Raw genomic sequence first — 24,070 nt, 5'->3', positions numbered from 1 at the left:
GGGCAGATTTTTTCTATGTAACTCTTATTGTAATTAATGTTCACTCCCTAATATTTTATAGACTGAACATTTTGTACTTGTATTAAACTGTCACAATTATGCCCATGTAGACACTTAACTGTACATGTGTGTTTATTCAATAAAAACGAAATAAATGCAATTGCTGCTATCTGCCACTGAGGGGGGCATTGGCAACCCAAAAAAAGCAGGAAGAGAATAACAGATAATCAGTGATGTCTATGAAGATTACGAAATAGAGTCATTTTATTCGGTGCCTCAGATCTTGACACAGGAGTCGGCATAATTAACACAAGACATACAGACTCCAAACCCACAAATGGTTCTTATACATCCCTCTCCTTCCAACTGGCTTCACCAGACTGGCTTCTCAGGTTAAACTGTTTATATCATTAAGAAGCAGTAGTGTTTTGCGTCTCTCTTCTTTTTTCAATGCATTTACTCTATACAGTTGAAGATGGACATTTACATAAACGAGTTTTAATGACTACAACATAAGTGTTTCAACCACTCCACAAATTTCTTGTTAACAAACTATAGTTTTGGCAAGTCGGTTAGGACATCTACTTTATACATGACACAAGTAAGTTTTCCAACAATTGTTTACAGACAGATTAATTCACGTATAATTCACTGTATCACAATTCCAGTGGGACAGCCTTTAAACAGCTTGGAAAATTCTAGAAAATAATGTCATGGCTATAGAAACTTCTGATAGGCTAATTGACATAATTTTAGTCAATTGGAGATGTACCTGTGGATGTATTACAAGGTTTACCTTCAAACTCAGTGCCTCTTTGCTTGACATCATGGAAAAATCTAAAGAAATCAGCCAAGACCTCAGAAAAGAAATTGCAGACCTCCACAAGTAAGGTTCTTCCTTGGGAGGAATTTCCAAATGCCTGAAGGTATCTTGAGGTGAAAAAAGTGGTGGAAAAAGCTGTGGAAAAGTACCCAATTGTCATAATTTGAGTAAAAGTAAAGATGCCTTAAAACTTCTTCAGGGTTGGTGGGTCCCCTGCGGGACGGTTGAGCTAACGTAGGCTAATGCGATTAGCATGAGGTTGTAAGTAAGAAGAACATTTCCCAGGACATAGACATATCTGATATTGGCAGAAAGCTTAAATTCATGTTAATCTAACTGCACTGTCCAATTTACAGTAGCTATTACAGTGAAAGAATAACATGCTATTGTTTGAGGAGAGTGCACAGTTTTGAACATGAAAAGTTATTAATAAACAAATTAGGCACATTTGGGCAGTCTTGATACAAAATTTTGAACAGAAATGCAATGGTTCATTGGATCAGTCTAAAACTTTGCACATACACTGCTGTCATCTATTGGCCAAAATCTAAATTGTGCATGGGCTGGAATAATACATTATGGACTTTCTCTTCTCTTCATTTCAAAGATGATGGTACAAAAAAAACTTCTTTTTTTCTTTGAATTATCTTTTACCAGATCTAATGTGTTATATTCTCCAACATTCCTTTCACATTTCCACAAACATGAACGTGTTTCCTTTCAAATGCTACCAATAATATGCATATCCTCACTTCAGGGCCTGAGCTACAGGCAGTTAGATTTGGGTATGTAATTTTAGGTAAAAATTGAAAGGGGCCGATCGTTAAAACTTCTTTAGGATAGGGTGCAGAGTTTTCACTTATGGAAAAATAGCGTGCCCAATTTCAACTTCGTTCTACTCATCCCCAGAATATAAGATATGCATATTATTAGTAGATTTGGATAGAAAACGCTCTGAAATTTTGAAAAGTACCGTGAGTTTGTTTATCTCCTATATTGAAAACAGATTGACCCGTCTTCAATTTGATCGATTATTAACGTTTACAAATACCATAGGTTGTATTACAAAAGTACTTTGAAATGTTTTGGCAAAGTTTAGAGGTAATTTTTTTGATATTTTGTCATGACTTTCTGCAAATTGAACGCTGTTTTTTTCTGGTACAACGGCGCAAAATAAATGGACAATTTGGATATATATGGACGGAATTAATCAAACAAAAGGACCATTTGTGATGTTTATGGGACATATTGGAGTGCCAACAAAATAATCTCGTCAAAGGTAATGCATGTTTTATATTTTATATCTGCGCTTTGAGTAGCGCCAGCATGGTTGAATAGGCTACACTCTCTTGTTGACATTTTGCTATCATCAGATAATAGCATCTTATGTTTTCGCCGAAAAGCCTTTTTGAAATCTGACATGTTGGCTGGATTCACAACAAGTGTAGCTTTAATTTGGTATCTTATATGTGTGATTTAATAAAGTTTGATTTTATATAATTTTTTAAAATCTGGCGCTCTACATTTTAACATGGCTGTTGGGACGCTAGCGTCCCGCTATCCCAGAGAGGTTTTAAGAGAAAATGACTCAAGTAAAAGTGAAAGTGTAACGGTCCTGACCTGTTTTATGTTGTTTTTTGTATGTGTTTAGGTCAGGGCATGTGTTTTTGGGTGGGCAGTCTATGTTATCTGTTTCTATGTTGGTTTTGGTTGCCTGGTATGGCTCTTAATTAGAGGCAGGTGTTTTGCGTTCTCCTCTAATTAAGAGTCATATTTAGGTAGGGTGTTCTCACTGTTTGTTTGTGGGTGATTGTCTCCTGTGTCGTCATATGTATGTACCATACGGGACTGTTTGGCTGTTCGTTTATTTTGATGTCGTCTGTTTCCTGTCCGTGAGTTTACGTTTAGTTATGTAAGTTTATGTTCAGGTTTCGTCAACGTCGTTTTCTTGTTTTGTATTTTTGAAAGTGTTTTGGTTTTTCGTGTTGCCATCATAGTTTTTTTCAAATAAAGAGATGGCCTATTTCCCTACTGCTGCATTTTGGTCTGATGATCCTTCTCTCCTCTCCTCGTCCGAGGATGAGGAGAGAGATAGCCCTTACAGAATCACCCACCAAATTAGGACCAAGCTGCAAGGGAAAGCTCGACAGGGCAACAAGGACTCCTGGACTTGGGACGAAATATTGGACGGGAGAGGTCCATGGGCACAGCCGGGAGAATATCGCCGTCCCAAAGCTGAGCTGGAGGCACTGAGGAGAGTAGAGGCTACCGGAGAGAGGAACCGGAGTTATGAGGGAACGCGTCTGGCACGGAAGCCCAAAAAGCCCGTAAGTAACACCCAAAAATTTCTTGGGGGGAGGCTAAGAGGTAGTGGGCCAAGGGCAGGTAGGAGACCTGCGCCCACTTCCCAGGCTTACCGTGGAGAGCGGGAGTACGGGCAGGCGCCGTGTTACGCAGTAGAGCGCACGGTGTCTCCTGTACGAGTGCATAGCCCAGTGCGGGTTATTCCACCTCCCCGCACTGGCAGGGCTAGATTGGGTATTGAGCCAGGTGTCATGAGGCCGGCTCAACGCGTCTGGTCTCCAGTGCGTCTCCTCGGGCCGGCATACATGGCACCTGCCTTACGCATGGTTTCCCCGGTTCGCCTACATAGGCCGGTGCGGGTTATTCCACCTCCCCGCACTGGTCGGGCGACCGGGAGCATTCAACCAGGTAAGGTTGGGCAGGCTCAATGCTCAAGAGTGCCAGTACGCCTCCACGGTCCGGTATTTCCGGCGCCACCTCCCCGCCCCAGCCTAGTACCTACAGTGCCTATACTACGCACTAGGCTACCAGTGCGTCTCCTGAGCCCAGTTCCTCCTCCACGCACTCTCTCTGTAGTGCGTGTATCCAGTTCGGTGCCTCCAGTTCCGGCACCACGCACAAAGCCTCCTGTGCGTCTCCAGAGCCCTGTACACACTGTATCTTCTCCCCCTACTAATCCTGATGTGCTTGTCCTCAGCCCGGTGTCACCAGTGCCGGTACCTCGCATCAGGTATAGAGTGGGCTTTGAGAGTACAGTGTGCCCTGTTCCTGCTCCCCGCAATAGTAGGAAGGTGCTTATCCTTAGCCCGGTGCCTCCAGTTCCGGCACCACGCACCAGGTCTACAGTACGCCGTATCCGGCCAGAGCCATCCGTCTCCCCAGCGCCATCTGAGCCATCCGTCTCCCCAGCGCCATTTGAGCCATCCGTCTCCCCAGCGCCATCTGAGCCATCCGTCTCCCCAGCGCCGTCTGAGCCATCCGTCTGCCATGAGCCTGCAAAGCCGCCCGTCTGCCATGAGCCTGCAAAGCCGCCCGTCTGCCATGAGCCTACAGAGCCGTCCGCCAGACAGGAGCCGCTAGAGCCGCCCGCCAGACAGGAGCCGCTAGAGCCGCCCGCCAGACAGGATCTGCCAGAGCCGCCAACCAGACAGGATCTGCCAGAGCCGCCAACCAGACAGGATCTGCCAGAGCCGCCAACCAGACAGGATCTGCCAGAGCCGCCAACCAGACAGGATCTGCCAGAGCCGCCAACCAGACAGGATCTGCCAGAGCCGCCAACCAGACAGGATCTGCCAGAGCCGCCAACCAGACAGGATCTGCCAGAGCCGCCAACCAGACATGAGCAGCCAGAGCCGTCAGCCCGCCATGAGCGTCGAGAGCCGTCAGCCCGCCATGAGCGTCGAGAGCCGTCAGCCCGCCATGAGCGTCGAGAGCCGTCAGCCCGCCATGAGCGTCGAGAGCCGTCAGCCCGCCATGAGCGTCGAGAGCCGTCAGCCCGCCATGAGCGTCGAGAGCCGTCAGCCCGCCATGAGCGTCGAGAGCCGTCAGCCTGCCATGAGCGTCTAGAGCCGTCAGCCTGCCATGAGCGTCGAGAGCCGTCAGCCAGCCATGAGCGTCGAGAGCCGTTCAGTCAGGATCTGCCTGAGTATATCAGCCGGGACCTGCCCCTTGTCCCGGTGTTGCCCCTTGTCCCGGTGCTGCCCCTTATCCCGGTGCTGCCCCTTGTACCGGTGCTGCCCCTTGTTCCGGTGCTGCCCCTTATCCCGGTGCTGCCCCTTATCTCGGTGCTGCCCCTTATCCCGGTGCTGCCCCTTGTCCCGGTGCTGCCCCTTGTCCCGGTGCTGCCCCTTGTCCCGGTGCTGCTCCTTGTCCTGGTGCTGCCCCTTGTCCCGGTGCTGCCCCTTGTCCCGGTGCTGCCCCTTGTCCCGGTGCTGCCCCTTGTCCCGGTGCTGCCCCTTGTCCCGGTGCTGCCCCTTGTCCCGGTGCTGCCCCTTGTCCCGGTGCTGCCCCTTGTCCCGGTGCTGCCCCTTCTCCCGGTGCTGCCCCTTCTCCCGGTGCTGGCCATTCATTTAGGGGATGTTAGTTTTAGGGTGGTCATTGGGAGGGAAGACAGAAGCGGGGAGTGACTATGGTGGTGTGGGGACAGCATCCAGAGCCGGAGCCACCACCGTGGTCAACTGCCCACCCAGACCCTCCCCTGGACTTTGTGCTGGTGCGCCCGGCGTTCGCACCTTGAGGGGGGGGTTCTGTAACGGTCATGACCTGTTTTATGTTGTTTTTTGTATGTGTTTAGGTCAGGGCATGTGTTTTTGGGTGGGCAGTCTATGTTATCTGTTTCTATGTTGGTTTTGGTTGCCTGGTATGGCTCTTAATTAGAGGCAGGTGTTTTGCGTTCTCCTCTAATTAAGAGTCATATTTAGGTAGGGTGTTCTCACTGTTTGTTTGTGGGTGATTGTCTCCTGTGTCGTCATATGTATGTACCATACGGGACTGTTTGGCTGTTCGTTTATTTTGATGTCGTCTGTTTCCTGTCCGTGAGTTTACGTTTAGTTATGTAAGTTTATGTTCAGGTTTCGTCAATGTCGTTTTCTTGTTTTGTATTTTTGAAAGTGTTTTGGTTTTTCGTGTTGCCATCATAGTTTTTTTCAAATAAAGAGATGGCCTATTTCCCTACTGCTGCATTTTGGTCTGATGATCCTTCTCTCCTCTCCTCGTCCGAGGATGAGGAGAGAGACAGCCCTTACAGAAAGTCACCCAGTAAAAAGTAAATGTAATTGCTAAAATATACTGAAGTATCAAAGTATAAATCATTTCAAATTCCTTATATTAAACAAAGCAGATTTAATTTTATTTACAGATAGCCAGGGGCACACACTAACACTCAGACACCATTTACAAACGAAGCATGTGTTCAGTGAGTCTGCCAGATCAGAGGCAGTAGGGATGGCCAGGGATGTTTTCTTGATAATTGTGTAAATTATACAACTTTCCTGTCCTGCTAAGCATTTAAAATGTAACGAGTATTTTTGGCTGTCAGGGGAAATATAAAGAGTAAAAAGTACATTATTTTCTTTAGGAATGTAGTTAAGTAAAAGTTGTCAAAAATATAAATAGTAAACTACATATACTTTTATTGTAAATCAGAATAATATGTTTGTGATCACAAAATATATACATTGTTTTTGTCAAAATTGCTCATACTTAGTCAATATGGTTGGGAATCATTGATGGACAGCAATATTCAAACCTTTTATATATTTTGTTGGTTTTTGCGAAAGCTATCTTTGCGGTGAATAAATGCGTTTGTGTGTTTGGCTATTGTGGTGAGCTAATATAATTGTATATTGTGTTTTCGCTGTAAAACACTTAAAAAATCTGAAATATTTGCTGGATTCACAAGATGTTTATCTTTCATTTGCTGTACACCATGTATTTTTCATAAATGTTTTATGATGAGTATTTAGGTATTTCACGTTACTCTCTGTAATTATTCTGGCTGCTTTGGTGATATTTTTGATGGTAGCTGCAATGTAAAACTATGATTTGTACCTCAAATATGCACATTTTCGAACTAAACATACATTTATTGTATAACATGTTATAAGACTGTCATCTGATGAAGTTGTTTCTTGGTTAGTGACTAATTCTATCTCTATTTTGACGGTTTTGTGAAAGCTACCTATGCGGTAGAAACATGGTGAAAATATGCGGTTGTGTGTTTGGCTTTTGTGGTTAGCTAATATAAATACATATTGTGTTTTCGCTGTAAAACATTTTAAAAATCAGAAATGATGGCTGGATTCACAAGTTGTTTATCTTTCATTTGCTGTATTGGACTTGTGATTTCATGAAAATTATATTATATGATATCCCTGTCCCGTTAGGCTAGGCTATGCTAGTCAGCTTTTTTGATGAGGAGGATCCCGGATCCGGGAGAGAGAAGCGGTAGAGGTTTTTAAGTGGCAGTTCAATTCACAAAAGTTACCCACTCGGCCTTAGATTTAGCTCGACGGAGCGAGTGAACAACTTTGCAGGGTTGTAATTCAATGAAAAGTGTAGTGACGTGTCAAACTCAAGTGACTGTAAGAGAAAATTACTATGCTTGTGTATAGATAACATTAATTTTAGCGGTGGCAAATGGGAATATGACGCTCAAAGTTACTCACACTCATAGTGAGGACCATAGATAGCTAATAGCTACATAAACATTTAAAAAAAATTATTGGAATAAATAACCAAACTATAAAGCTAGCTAGCTATGGGTAACTGCAACTAGCTACCTTACAAGAGTGCAATGTTAGCTTGCTAGGTGCATAAATAGCTTTAGGTTGGTTGTTATTAGGCAGAACGTCCAAGGTTTCTACCAAGGACATTGCCTATCAAATCATCATTCTCCCTCGCTTGGGCAAGGGAATTTGAAGGTACACTCGGATGTGACAATGTAAATCGGCATTCAAGGGCTGAGGGTTGAGTGCTGAGGGTTCTCTACTTCACGTTTGGATGGGGCTGCGTTTCAAACTCATAAAAGACACACCCTATCCCCCCAGCCCTCAAATTAAGTGGACACTTCTGATGACATATGTAGTGACGTCTGACGAGTATACACTTGCAGGGCAAGAGGTGAAGGAGGAAGGAATGATTTTTAAATGGACCGCCCTTGCCCGGAAAGTCGTTCATCCAGCGATGATTGTGTTTTCAGCCACCTGTAGCTTGTGGGTGCTTTTTATGCGCTACAGTCAAAATTGAACGGTTCAATAGTTACTTTTGGTGAGTTATTTTATGCAAATAGTTATAGTTGATAAAGATTTTAAAGATTTTTATCCTGAATGTTTTAAAGTTGGTCTTCTATCTTAATTGGCCAATAGCTACCTCTGTATTCCCATAGTTCTCATTCAAACCCATGTTGATTTATCAATATGCTAAATGGTTGTAGTTCAAAAAGTATATAAAGTATAACAAATATTTTGACCATCAATCTAAGTAAGGTCAGTCTGAACAGCTCAACATTGGTTTGGAGTTGTGGCTTAAATGGTGAAAGAGGAGATTTTTATTTATTTTACCTTTACCAATGAAAATTTCAGATGAAATAGCAGAGATGTAGCCCAAGATGTCATACCCTCTAATGTTTTGTCTAATCTGTTGGAAAAGTGGTAAACATTTCAGTTGTTTATAAGAAGTTAGAGGAAATGTCGTTGTTAGTAAAACAGCTGTATTGTTTGATTGGTAGACAATATTTTTGTTTCCAATTTCCAATTTGAATAATAGAGAAGTAGAGGAAGATTTCATGCGCTCTAGCTTTTTGTCTCAGTTGTTGGAAAAGTGGTCAAATCCACACTAATCGTACAGTATATGAGACAATGATTGTGAAAGATACAAACACAGGACATCAGTGAAGGACAGTTGGTGTTTACAGTGAATAGAATAGAATGTTGGAAGTTATGACAGCACAATGGCGCCTTTGGAATGTTGAGGAAATCCCATGAAAGTGGATGGAGGACAAAAAGATGAATAGTTTAAAAAGTATAAAATATAGAAACAAGTTGTGGCTTTTATTATGTATGAGGAGTAGAGGAGTATAAAAATAATAAGAAGCATGTTGAAGATTTAAAGAGAGGACTCCATGAATTACTGAGTTTGTCAGTGAATTGAAGATGGGGAATAAACCACATACAAATTCAGATGTTAAATGCAGTTGTATCATATTTATATATTTTACCATTAATTAAGCAGGGAGTTACCATTGAGACCAGGCTTTATTTTACAAGCCCTACGTATACAATTGCATATGAACCAACGTGCATTTGCATCATTATAGAAAGTAATGCCCTATCTTTGTTTGATGCTCCCAACCGAAATAAAGTTATTTACAACGTTTTGACCATGTTGAACGCCGTCAGGTTCAACCTCTATTTCACCAGGATGTTGCGCAGGGCACGGAGTTGCGTTAAAGACAGTGATGTCTATGTGTGAATCGGGAAGTAGAAGACACACACCAGGTCACCATTACATAAACACACACGCTTTCTCTCATCCACTCATGGCTCCACATCTCCTCCTTGTCCTGCACATCCTTTTCTTCCTCACTGGACTTTCAGGTAAGAGAGGGTACACCGTTTCTTGAATGATGTTAGTTTCAGGGCTCAGTTCCTCCAAATCAGACACTGAGTACATTCTGACATTCATTGGACTTGTAGCGTTCTGTCTACTTTGCCCAAGGACATGGTAGTCACATTGTGTCATATTTGGTCTGATGTGTTGATGAGAGCTGTTTTTAATGACAGGTCTCCACATTCAACATATGTCTTTTTCAGTCAAAAAATGAAGAAATAGAAAAGGGAAAAGCTCCCATGTATACAAATATATTTGTAGATTACAAATATTCATACTTATGTGTTTTCTAACAAATGTATAGTAACATATTATACAGTAACATATAAAAAATGTATGTTCAAGGTTGTACTTCAGTAGTACAGTATCAGAACAACCATCAAGAGTATGTTACAATATACAAAATGTTACAACAACTTCAACTCATTATTCTTTTCAAACAGCACGATGAATTAATTAAAACTAGAGATGTCTTCTTAGTTTAGGGGTGTGGTATGTCAAAGATAAGTATGATTTTTATGGTCAAAGTGTTGCCTCTGATCATGGCTTGACTTGGGTGTGACAACATCAGCACTTAAAGTAGATATCTCAGTCATTATCTGCAGTCACAACCACATTTGGCCAAATTTCCAAAGTCATTTGGTTGATCAGCTGGTGGGACTTGTTGAGTAAAATGTTTTAATTCAAAACTGTTTGTTGTTTGTTGTTGTGTCTACAGATACGCAGAGTGTGTCCACAGTGAGTCATATTTCTGTAAAGCAAGGAGGCTCCATCACCATCCCATGTCTCCATGATCAGAGCTATAGAAACAATGTGAAATTCTGGTGTAGGGGAAATGATTGGTTACGTTGCTCTACTGTTGTACGCACTGACCATCCTAAGACCAGTGGTAAGACCTCAATTTCTGATGACATCAACCAGCGAATCTTCACTGTGACCATGGCAAGTCTTAGTTCTAGTGATTCTGATTATTACTGGTGTAGTGTGGAGAGGAAGAACAAGGCAGATGATGGGGCTAGACTGCAGATATCTGTTACTCCAGGTAAGATGCACTGCTTGCATATCCAGTAATGGAGGATGAATAGTGCTCAGTAATGTTGCATGGACAACCTGATGATGAGTGTGTTACTTTTCCCTGTGTAGCTGTAGGAGGCAATCACAAATGCTTTCACCAATTAAATCCATAGAGGAATAATGCTGAATTATAAAATAGGATTGAACATACCAAACACTGCTGGTTTTTCCAATGATACAGCAAAATATGCTTTATCAAACATAGTCTGTTCTGACTCAGGAGGCGTAAACAAATAATTAATTTAATTTCATCTTGAATATATTATTTGATTATTGAAAATGGCTTCAATGCAAAAAGGCACAAAATAAGTACATTTGTCTTACAAATTTCATTCAGTATTTGATTGAAATCCATAGACAGTTGGTTGCATATTGTTATTATGAGATCATTCACTTCTGTGTTATTTTATTAGGGGCTAGTGTATCTTTGACAATATTTCTAACATTGGTGACTTTAGGAAATCTCCCAATCTTATCGGTGTGGGCTTTCATCTGACTCATCATATCACAACTTATCTCCATTGTGTTCAGATACTCCAGCACTCTATGTGGATCAACAAGAAGTGGCTGGAGTTGTAGGACAGAATGTCACTGTGCGTTGTTACTATAGTGAAGCTGGAGCCAGAGGGAGGTGGTGCAGGATGGGTGGGGGTGGGAAATGTCTGCAGAATTCTGGAATTCTAGGTAGAACATCAGTGACATTACACCAGCAGACCAATATTGTCACCAATGGCAATGTTTTAACGGTGACTATGAGTGCACTGAAGATGGTGGACACTGGCTGGTACAGGTGTGCAAATGGAGACTATCAGATGCCTGTTCATATCATTGTCAATCAGCAAACCACAAAGCAGCATACCACCACCTTCAGTAAGTACTGAGTGACAATTATTGGTAATGTGACATGTGACCATTTTCCCTGCACTCAGCCCCTCCTAAGCTTCATTATGGCACCCCTCATGTCTCTTTTTTAACTAATGATTAACAATAGTTAAAGCTCAGAAACCAAACCTATCAGTAAATAATGCTTTACTTCCCCACTTAGAAGCTAGTTTGAGAAATGCTGAAAGTACTGTATTTTTCCTCTACCTTGACACTGACAACCTTTACAATGCCAACAGCCCAAGACATCTCTGCTTGTAAATCCGGAGAATCTGCAGTCTCTTGTCAGCCGCCAGTCAACAACATCCAGACGTAAGTGTACACAAACACCCCTCATAGATCACCACTCAATTTAAATGTAAATGGCTGATATTTGGATTGATGAAAAACGTTGTTCTAGCCTACAAAAGGTCTGTGGATGACTTTACAGCAAATGTTGACACTTCTACATTGACATATGAAAACTAAGATGTTGACTGGTTATGAAATAGCTGCCAATATTCTGAGGAAGGAAAGAAAAAGTGTGATGTGTATGTTATCTCTATTAAAAAGAAAATAAGGAAGTATCCCCGGGACTGTCTAACTGTGCAATTTCCAACAGGCCAATATTCTACACAGTTTAGCGCATAAAACTTGGTAATTAACAACAATGACCATAATCCATTGTGCATCTACTTGTCCGGTCTGTGTTTCTTTTACGCCTGCTACAGAAATGGCAAAAGAATGCACAATCGTGAGGTGATATAGAGAGCAGATGTTGCTTTGCAAGGTATCTCTACCTGAAAATGCATGATCTAAGTGATTTAATAGCTGGTATTCAGCAGTCATAAAAGTATAACTTATTTACTTTGAAGATTTACAAAATAGTGATTTTGTCACACAGCACATGCAGCAGCTCTACAGAGATGAGATGTTGACTTGGAATAAAAATTTGTAATATACACAAAACTGAAATATTATTTTAAAGTAAAGTAATGTGAATAAATTGTTAATAAGTGATGAGCAGTAATGGGCAGTCACTACCATCATGGGACTTTAATGAATTGTTTTATTCTGTGTTGTTACAGCATTCAAACCAAATAATAGAAAACAAAATCGAAAACTGTGATATTTTTTAAAGGATTGAACCGAAACCGACCGGCCTCAAAAAGCACTAATTGCTCAGCACTAACTCTTCTACAGATTGGAACGTACATTCTTCTACCTGCTGAAAGTTGGTAATGCACTGCTCTTCCTCCTGTGCAACATCATTGGAGTGGTGAAGTTTAGGAAAAACCGACATCAAGCTGATACCAACGATGTATAGAAAGCAAAGAGGTCTGTCTGGAGTGATCAAGGGTCACATTTACCAACCATTTGCACCAAATGCAAGGCGTGCACCTTTTTTCTAAGTACAGGGAGGAAAAAAACTCAAATATGCCGCTGTCATTAGGCTTAACCTTTTTTCTTTACCACAACCTTCATTTGACATATTTGCATACCTTTAATGTTTAATTCCCTTAGAATAAGACTAAGGTATCAGATTATATTCCAACAACACGTTCTATTTTCTTTATCCAGCTTTATCTGTATGATTCATTTTATTCAAATGATTCTATTATTATGTACATGTGTTGTGGAATTAAATTATTGTCCGATGTGTCTCTAACCCTTTTCCTGATGGTTATTTCTCATGGTTTAATGTAACAAATCACAGCCTGGTTGATCTGTTCCATTAATAATTCCTCTAGCTTTATAAATGAAAAATATCCATGCTAATAGACTAACTTGTTGATAAACGTTGTTAATAAAGAAACTAGACCAACACAGGACTCAGGAGTTAATGCATGACTGAGGTTATCAGTGTGTTGAGGATGGGGAATAAACCACAAATAATCATCAAATTAATCAGTATATGTAGTAGCATCATTTTGACTATATCACCATTGGTCAGGTCCAACAGTTCAACACCAGTTTTACACAAGGTCTTTCACGGGGCACATAGTTGTGTTGTGTCATTAAAACAGGAAGAGCCTTAAAGAAGTGATGGATCAGGGAGTAGTGCCAGTTGCTTGGGTTTCTTGGTCCCTGACACACACCAGTGTGCCCATAAAACATAAATACTCACAGACACTCTCTCTCATCCATGGCCGGCTCCAGGTATAAGTGACATAAGCGGTCGCTTAGTGCCCAAGGCCTCTAGGGAGCCCCCAACCACCCCAAAAAACTCAGTCAAGGTCTCATCCAATTTTTCGAGAGTGAAAATAATAGAATACACAAGGCGCAAGTTCAAAATGTGGCTGTACATCAACAGTTTTTCTCTTGTTTTGTCAGTCACTTGACAGTCACTCAATTAGCCATGTCAGCTAACAATTTTTAGCTTGGTAAATTAGTCTAGCCAGCTATCTAAACTTTTACTGTATTAATCATGATCGAATATCAACCGGTCACGCAGGGCATGTCCCTAGGGGCCCTGACTTCCAGGGAGCCCCCATTGATTTAGCCTGGTAAGGAAACTGCTCGGCCTCCGACATCAAGGCACTACAGAGGGTAGTGTGTACGGCCCAGTACATCACTGGGGCCAAGCTTCCTGCCATCCAGGACCTCTATACCAGTTGGTGTCAGAGGAAGGCCCTAAAAATTGTGAAAGACTCCAGCCACCCTAGTCATAGACTGTTCTCTCTGCTACCGCACGGCAAGAGGTACCGGAGTGCCAAGTCTAGGTCCAAAAGGCTTCTTAACAGCTTCTACCCCCAAGCCATAAGACTCCTGAACAGATAGTCAAATGGCTACCCAGACTATTTGTGTTGTCCACCCCCCCCCCCCCCTTGTACGCTGCTGCTACTCTCTGTTTATTACCTATGCATAGTCACTTTAACTCTACCTCCATGTACATACAGTATTACCTCAACTACCTCGACTAACCTGTGCCCCCGCACATTGACTATGTACCCCTTGTATATAGCCTAGCTACTGTTATTTTACTGCTGCTCTTTAATTATTTTTTATTTTAATTTGTTATTTTTTACTTATCTATTTTTTACTAAAAACATATTTTTCTTAAAACAGCATTGTCATTAACATGGCATAAGTCACGGCAAAACTTGTATAAACTTAGAAAACGTAATATAAAAAATTCCAAATAATTTACAACTTTTTTCAAACTTCTGTTGAGAATTAGAATAGTACAATACACAATGTGCAATTTCGAAATTTGGTTAGTCATCAGCAAATTGTGCTACAACCAAATATCTTAGGACCCCCAAAAAGCTAGTGCCGGCCCTGCTCTCATCCACTCATGGTTCCTCATCACCTCCTTGTCCTGCGCATCCTTTTCTTCCTCACTGGACTCAGGTAAGTGAGGGAAGACATTTAGTTTTTTGATATTATTAGGCTCACTTCCTCCAAGTCAGACACTGAGACTGAATACACGCTGAACGTTATAACACTTGTAATGTCCTATTTACTTTTTCCATGGACATTTTAGTCACATTATTTTTGAGGGACTCAATATTGTACAAAATAATCCATTCAGTGTTTCAGTATCTAATAAACATGCCAGTAACTTCTTTTTTTCAAATATAACTTTGATTTGATTGAAACTAGAGATTGTCACCAAGGTTTAGGGGTGCAGTAAATGTCAAAGCTACACTATAGATACAAAAGTATGTGGGCACCACTTCATAATAGTGTGTTTGGCTATTTCAGCCACAGCCGTTGCTGACAGGTGTATAAAATCGAGCACGCAGCCATGCAATCTGGAGTAGTGGAAATGCCTTCTGTGGAGTGATGAATCACGCTTCACCATATGGCAATTCGAAGGGTGAATGTGAGTGTGAAGGATGCCAGAAGAACGCTACCTCTACCAATGCATAGTGCCAACTGTAAAGTTTGGTGGAGGAGGAATAATGGTCTGGGGCTGTTTTTTATGGTTTGGGCTAGGCCCCTTAGTTCCAGTGAAGGGAAATCTTAACGCTACAGCATAAAATTACATTCGTGATGATTCTGTGGCAAGAGTTTGGGGAAGGCCGTTTCCTGTTTCAGCATGACAATACCCCCGTTCACAAAGCGAGGTCCATACATGGTTTGTCGAGATCGGTGTGGAAGAACTTAACTGGCCTGCACAAAACCCTGATCTCAACCACATTGAACACCTTCGGGATGAATTGGAACGCCAACTGCTAGCCAGGCAATGTTCCAACATCTAGTAGAAAGCTTTCCCAGAAGAGTGAAGGCTGATATAGCAGAAAAGGGGGGACGAACTCCTTCTTAATTCCCATGATTTTGGAATGAGATGTTCAACAAGTGTCCACATACTTTTGGTCATGTAGTGGAAATATGAGTTCAATGGTAGAAGTGTTGTCTCTGTTCTCATGGTTTGACTTGTGACAACATCAGCACTTTCTGAGTCAATAACTGATGTCACAAACACATGGTGTGGCAACCAACAACAGTTTGCCTCATTTTTCTCCAGATGTCACAAGATCATTCATGCATTATGTTTGGCTAATGGGACACTAACAGTTTAGCAGACACTCTTATACAGAGCAACTTACAGTTGTGACTGCATATGTTTTTGTACTGGTCCCCTGGGAATCAAACTATCAACCCTGGTGTTGCAAGCCCCATGCTCTACCAACTGAGCCACACAGAACTCTTGAGCAGCTGCGTAAAATTAAACTGTCAAATTGTGTTTTATATTGATGTGTCTGCGGGTACACAGAGTGCATCCACAGTGAGTCATGTGTCTGCAGGTACGCAGAGTGCATCCACAGTGAGTCATGTGTCTGCAGGTACGCAGAGTGCATCCACAGTGAGTCATGTGTCTGCAGGTACGCAGAGTGCATCCACAGTGAGTCATGTGTCTGCAGGTACGCAGAGTGCATCCACAGTGAGTCATGTGTCTGCAGGTACGTAGAGTGCATCCACAGTGAGTCATGTGTCTGCAGGTACGCAGAGTGCATCCACAGTGAGTCATGTGTCTGCAGGTACGCAGAGTGCATCCACAGTGAGTCATGTGTCTGCAGGTACGCAGAGTGCATCCACAGTGAGTCGTGTGTCTGCAGGTACGCAGAGTGCATCCACAGTGAGTCATGTGTCTGCAGGTACGCAGAGTGCATCCAAAGTGAGTCGTGTGTCTGCAGGTACGCAGAGTGCATCCACAGTGAGTCATGTGTCTGCAGGTACGCAGAGTGCATCCACAGTGAGTCATGTGTCTGTGAGGAAAGGAAGCTCCATCTCCATCCCATGACTTTATGATCAGAGTGACCATGCAAAATACTGTTGCAGAGGATCTGATTGGTTTGGTTTCTCTACTGTAGAACTCACAGACCATCCTAAGAGCAATGCTACAAGCTCAATTTTGTGTGACCATGACAAGTCTAAGTGATTCTGATTAATATTGGTGTATTGTGGAGATGACGGATTGGGTAGATGATGGGGTTGGACTCCAGCTATCTCTTACTCCAGGTGAGATCCATGCACTGCTGGAATTAATTGTAGTGCTCAGTAATGTCCCATAAAGTAATGGGACATTACTGAGTTTGATGGTAGGCCTTGAAATACATCCACAGGTACACCTCCAATTGACTCAAATTATGTCAATTAGCCTATCAGAAACTTCTAAAGCCATGACATAATTTTCAGGAATTTTCCAAGCTGTGTAAAGGCACAGTTAACTTAGTGTATGTAAACCTCTGACCCACTGGAATTGTGATACAGTGAATTATAAGTGAAATAATTTATCTGTAAACAGTTGTTGGAAAAAATACTTGTGTCGTGCACAAAGTAGATGTCCTAACCGACTTGCCAAAACTATAGTTTGTTAACAAGATATTTGTGGAGTGATAGAAAAACAAGTTTTAATGACAACCTAAGTCTATGTAAACTTCTGACTTCAACTGTGGTAAAACAATTGATTGGATTGTTCTTGACATCTACTGTAGTACATTGAATGATGAGGGTATTACTTGTAAGCAGTCATGCACATATTCACCACATTAATAAATTGGTAGATTACAAACATTCCTGTGCACCTCCTGGGTCAGAACAGTCTGTCATCCACTCATGGTTCCTCATCACCTCCTTGTCCTGGACATCCTTTTCTTCCTCACTGGACTCTCAGGTAAGTGAGGGAAGACATTTTGTTTTTTGATATTATTAGGCTCACTTCCTCCAAGTCAGACACTGAGACTGAATACATGTTGAAAGTCATAACACTTGTAATGTTCTGTCTACTTTGTCCATAGTCACATTATGTATTTTCAGTACTTTGTCGTCAGGGTATTGATTCATTTTATATGATTGTATAGTGATAGTGTCCATAATATATGCTTTATCTGATACATTGCATTAGTATTTTCTGTCTCTATGAGTTCAGGTTTTCCAGGCCTTTATGTTGACCAAAAACAGGTGACTGGAATTGTACGGGGGAGTCTCACTGTCAATTATTACTATGGTAATTCTGGAGCTATGATGTGGTGCTATGAGGTGCTATGGTTCTGGTGCAGTGTTGTGATAGTGACTATGAGTGGACTATAATGAAGAACACAGGCTGGTACTAGTGTGCATTGAGAGACCTACTGATAACTGTTCATATGACTGTCAGTCAACAAACTACAAAACAGAATCCCAACACCATAATTAAAAACTGAGTGACTATGTATAACAAACCACACTTGAATCCATGCTTTACTTCCCACAAAGACAAAAATGTGGTGAAGACAGACCTCAGTGCAGTGCCTCTGAAAGCCAGTGAATGGCTAGCTGACAATAAGAGTCTATCTTGTTCGGGTCCAAAGTTCAACTGAGGAAATCCCCTAGCTTTAAGGTGGTAGTAGGTGACACAGTAGTCACAGCAAAAGAGTCAGTTCTTGGATGTGTTCTAGATAACCATCTGACAGGGGGGAATATGGTACAAATAGTTATCTCCAAATTGAATCATAAAATCCTGTTTCTGGCAAGAACTTCCACATTTTTGTTAGAAAGGAAAGCAATGGTCAAATCAAATCAAATGTATTTATATAGCCCTTCTTACATCAGCTTATATCTCAAAGTGCTGTACAGAAACCCACCCTAAAACCACAAACAGCAAGCAATGCAGATGTAGAAGCACGGTGGCTAGGAAAAACTCCCTAGAAAGGCCAGAACCTAGGAAGAAACCTAGAGAGGAACCAGGCTATGAGGGGTGGCCAGTCCTCTTCTGGCTGTGCCGGGTGGAGATTATAACCGAACATGGCCAAGATGTTCAAATGTTCATAGATGATCAGCTGGGTCAAATAATAATAATCACAGTAGTTGTTGAGGGTGCAGCAAGTCAGCACCTCAGGAGTAAATGTCAGTTGGCTTTTCATAGCCGATTATTAAGAGTATCTCTACCGCTGCTGCGGTCTCTAGAGAGTTAAAAACAGCAGGTCTGGGACAGATAGCACATCCGGTGAACAGGTCAGGGTTCCATAGCCACAGGCAGAACAGTTGAAACTGGAGCAGCAGCACGGCCAGGTGGACTGGGGACAGCAAGGAGTCATCATGCCAGGTAGTCCTGCGGCATGGTCCTAGGGCTCAGGTCCCTCGAGAGAGAGAAAGAGAGAAAGAGAGAATTAGAGAGAGCATACTTAAATTCACACAGGACACCGGATAAGACAGGAGAAGTTCTCCAGATATAACAAACTGATCCTAGCCCCCCGACACATAAACTACTGCAGCATAAATACTGGATGCTGAGACAGGAGGGGTCAGGAGACACTGTGGCCCCATCCGATGATACCCCCGGACAGGGCAAAACAGGAAGGATATAACCACACCCACTTTGCCAAAGCACAGCCCCCACACCACTAGAGGGATATCTTCAACACCAACTTACCATCCTGAGACAAGGCCGAGTATAGCCCAGAAAGATCTCCGCCATGGCACAACCCAAGGGGGGGCGCCAACCCAGACAGGAAGATTACGTCAGTGACTCAAGCCACTCAAGTGACGCACCCCTCCTAGGGACGGCATGAAAGAGCACCAGTAAGCCAGTGACTCAGCCCCTGTAATAGGGTTAGAGGCAGAGAATCCCAGAGAATCCCAGACAGCAAGGGCGGTTCGTTGCTCCAGATCCTTTCCGTTCACCTTCACACTCCTGGGCCAGACTACACTCAATCATATGACCCACTGAAGAGATGAGTCTTCAGTAAAGACTTAAAGGTTGACACCGAGTCTGCGTCTCTCACATGGGTAGGCAGACCATTCCATAAAAATGGAGCTCTATAGGAGAAAGCCCTGCCTCCAGCTGTTTGCTTAGAAATTCTAGGGACAATTAGGAGGCCTGCGTCTTGTGACCGTAGCGTACGTGTAGGTATGTACGGCAGGACCAAATCGGAAAGATAGGTAGGAGCAAGCCCATGTAATGCTTTGTAGGTTAGCAGTAAAACCTTGAAATCAGCCATTGTCTTAACAGGAAGCCAGTGTAGGGAGGCTAGCACTGGAGTAATATGATCAAATTCTTTGGTTCTAGTCAGGATTCTAGCAGCCGTAGTTAGCACTAACTGAAGTTTATTTAGTGCTTTATCCGGGTAGCCGGAAAGTAGAGCATTGCAGTAGTCTAACCTAGAAGTAACAAAAGCATGGATTAATTGTTCTGCATCATTGTTGGACAGAAAGTTTCTGATTTTTGCAATGTTACGTAAATGGAAAAAAGCTGTCCTTGAAACAGTCTTGATGTGTTTGTCAAAAGAGAGATCAGGGTCCAGAGTAACGCCGAGGTCCTTCACAGTTTTATTTAAGACGACTTTACAACCATCAAGATTAATTGTCAGATTCAACAGAAGATCTCTTTTGTTTCTTGGGACCTAGAACAAGCATCTCTGTTTTGTCCGAGTTTAAAAGTAGAACGTTTTCAGCCATCCACTTCCTTATGTCTGAAACACAGGCTTCTAGCGAGGGCAATTTTGGGGCTTCACCATGTTTCATTGAAATGGACAGCTGTGTGTCATCCACATAGCAGTGAAAGTTAACATTATGTTTTTGAATGACATCCCCAAGAGGTAAAATATATAGTGAAAACAGTAGTGGTTCTAAAACTGAACTTTGAGGAACACCGAAATGTACAGTTGATTTGTCAGAGGACAAACCATTCACAGAGACAAACTGATATCTTTCCGACAGATAAGATCTAAACCAGGCTAGAACTTGTCCGTGTAGACCAATTTGGGTTTACAATCTCTCCAAGAATGTGGTGATCGATGGTATCAAAGGCAGCACTAAGGTCTAGTAGCACGAGTACAGATGCAGAGCCTCGGTCTGACGCCATTAAAAGGTAATTTACCACCTTCACAAGTGCAGTCTCAGTTCTATGATGGGGTCTAAAACCAGACTGAAACATTTCGTATACATTGTTTGTCTTCAGGAAGGCAGTGAGTTGCTTTTTCATTTTTTTTTGAGAGGAATGGAAGATTCGATATAGGCCGCTAGTTTTTTATATTTTCTGGTCAAGGTTTGGCTTTTTCAAGAGTGGCTTTATTACTGACACTTTTAGTTAGTTTGGTACACATCCGGTGGATAGAGAGACGTTTATTATGTTCAACATAGGAGGGCCAAGCACATGAAGCAGCTCTTTAAGTAGTTTAGTTGGAATAGGGAAGTATGCAGCTTGAAGGTTTAGAAGCCATGATTATTTTCATCATTCTGTCAAGAGATATAGTACTAAAACACTTGAGTGTCTCTCTTGATCCTAGGTCCTGGCAGAGTTGTGCAGACTCAGGACAGCTGAGCTTTGGAGGAATACGCAGATTTAAAGAGGAGTCCGTAATTTGCTTTCTAATGATCATGATCTTTTCCTCAAAGAAGTTCATGAATTTATTACTGCTGAAGTGAAAGCCATCCTCACTTGGGGAATGCTGCTTTTTAGTTAGCTTTGCGACAGTATCAAAAATAAATTTTGGATTGTTCTTATTTTCCTCAATTAAGTTGGAAAAATAGGATGATCGAGCAGCAGTGAGGGCTCTTCGATACTGCACTGTACTGCCTTTCCAAGCTAGTCGGAAGACTTCCAGTTTGGCGTGGCGCCATTTCCGTTCCAATTTTCTGGAAGCTTGCTTCAGAGCTCGGGTATTTTCTGTATACCAGGGAGCTAGTTTCTTATGACAAATGTTTTTCGTTTTTAGGGGTGCAACTGCATCTAGGGTATTGCGCAAGGTTAAATTGAGTTCCTCAGTTAGGTGGTTAACTTCTCTAGGTTATGTGGGACGCTACCGTCAAACTTTCATGAAATCACAAATGAAAGACACCAAATTAAAGCTACACTTGTTGTGAAACCAGCCAACATGTCTGATTTCAAAAAGGATTTACGGCGAAAGCACACCAAATGATTATGTTAGGTCAGTAGATAGCCACAGAAAACACAGCCATTTTTCCAGCCAAAGAAGGGAGTAACAAAAAGCAGAAATAGAGATAAAATTAATCACTAACCTTTGATGATCTTCATCAGATGACACTCATAGGACTTCATGTTACACAATACATGTATGTTTTGTTCGGTAAAGTTCATATTTATATCCAAAAATCTGAGTTTAGGCGGGACGCTACTGTCTCACTTTGCAAAAAGCCAGAGAAAATGCAGAGCGCCAAATTCAAATTAATTACTATGAAAATTACTATAAAAATCTAACTTTCATTAAATCACAGATGAAAGTTACCAAATTAAAGCTACACCGGTTGTAAATCAAGCCAACATGTCAGAATTCCAATAGGCTTTTCGGCGAAAGCAAACAATGCTATTCTTTGAGGATAGCACAATAGTAAACCGAAAAGCATATTTCAACCCTGCAGGCGCGACACAAAACACAGAAAAAAATATATAATTCATGCCTTACCTTTGACGAGCTTCTGTTGTTGGCACTATAATATGTCCCATAAACATCACAAATGGTCCTTTTGTTCGATTAATTTAGTTGATATATATCCAAAATGTCAATTTATTTGGCGTGTTTGATCCAGAAAAACACCGCTTCCAAATTGCTCAAACGTGACTACAACATATCTCAAAGGTTACCTGTAAACTTTGCCCAAAAAATTCGAAACTACCTTTGTAATACAACTTTACGTATTTTTTAACGTTATTAATCGATAAAATTGAAGACGGGATGAGCTGTGTTCAATACAGGATTAAAACCAACTATAGCCAGTGTTCTGCTCACGCGCTCTATCTATCAGGACGCTTAATGTGACTCTCATTCAAGATGGCCGTACTTCTTCATTACACAAAGAAATAACCTCAACCAATTTCTCAAGACTGTTGACATCCAGTGGAAGCGGTAGGAACTGTAAGCAGGTCGATTAGAAATCTGGTTTCCCAATGAAATGTCATTGAAAAGAGAGTGACCTCAAAAAATAAAAATCTGAATGGTTGGTCCTGGGGGTTTCGCCTGCTAAATAAGTTCTGTTAAACTCACAGACATAATTCAAACTGTTTTAGAAACTTCAGAGTGTTTTCTATCCAGATATACTAACAATATGCATATCTTATCTTCTGGGGATGAGTAGCTGGCAGTTGAATTTGGGTATGCTTTTCATCCAAACGTGAAAATGCTGCCCCCTATACTAGAGAAGTTAACTGATTTTTGTCTTCTGACATCCTTGGATAGGCAGAAGGAGTCTGGAAGGGCATCAAGGAATCTTTGTGTTGTCTGTGAATTTATAGCACAACCTTTGATGCTCCTTGGTTGGGGTCTGAGCAGATTATTTGTTGCGATTGCAAACGTAATAAAATGGCGGCCCGATAGTCCAGGGTTATGAGGAAAAACATTAAGATCTACAACATTTATTCCATGGGACAAAACTAGGTCCAGAGTATGACTGTGGCAGTGAATAGGTCCAGAGACATGTCGGACAAAACCCACTGAGTCAATGATGGCTCCGAAAGCCTTTTGGAGTGGGTCTGTGGACTTTTCCATGTTTATTTATTTTATTTTATTTAACCTTTATTTAACCAGGTAGGCAAATTGAGAACACGTTCTCATTTACAATTGCGACCTGGCCAAGATAAAGCAAAGCAGTTCGACACATACAACAACACATAGTTACACATGGAGTAAAAACAAACATATAGTCAATAATACAGTGAAAAAAAATAAGTCTATATACAATGTGAGCAAGTGAGGTGAGATAAGGGAGGTGAAGGCAAACAGATATATGTATAAATAAATAAAAATATAAAAAGGCCATGGAGGCGAAGTGAGTACAACACAGCAAGTAAAATAAAAACGAAAAAAAAAAAAAAACACTGGGATGGTTGGTTTGCATTGGAAGAAAGTGCAAAGTAGAGACAGAAATAATGGGGTGCAAAGGAGCAAAATAAATTAATTAATAAATACAGTAGGTAAAGAGGTAGTTGTTTGGGCTAAATTGTAGATGGGTTATGTACAGGTGCAGTAATCTATGAGCTGCTCTGACAGCTGGTGCTTAAAGCTAGTGAGGGAGATAGGTGTTTCCAGTTTCAGAGATTTTTGTAGTTCGTTCCAGTCATTGGCAGCAGAGAACTGGAAGGAGAGGCGTCCAAAGGAAGAATTGGTTTTGGGGGTGACTAGAGAGATATACCTGCTGGAGCGCGTGCTACAGGTAGGTGCTGCTATGGTGACCAGCGAGCTGAGATAAGGGGGGACTTTACCTAGCAGGGTCTTGTAGATGACCTGGAACCAGTGGGTTTGGCGACGAGTATGAAGCGAGGGCCAGCCAACGAGAGTGTACAGGTCGCAGTGGTGGGTAGTATATGGGGCTTTGGTGACAAAACGGATGGCACTGTGATAGACTGCATCCAATTTATTGAGTAGGGTTTTGGAGGCTATTTTGTAAATGACATCACCGAAGTCGAGGATTGGTAGGATGGTCAGTTTTACAAGGGTATGTTTGGCAGCATGAGTA

The sequence above is a fragment of the Salvelinus fontinalis genome, chromosome 37 (genome assembly GCF_029448725.1).
Source record: "Salvelinus fontinalis isolate EN_2023a chromosome 37, ASM2944872v1, whole genome shotgun sequence".
Taxonomy (NCBI): Eukaryota; Metazoa; Chordata; class Actinopteri; order Salmoniformes; family Salmonidae; genus Salvelinus; species Salvelinus fontinalis.
The sequence above is the reverse complement of the archived record's forward strand: the minus strand, read 5'-3'. Positions refer to the sequence as shown.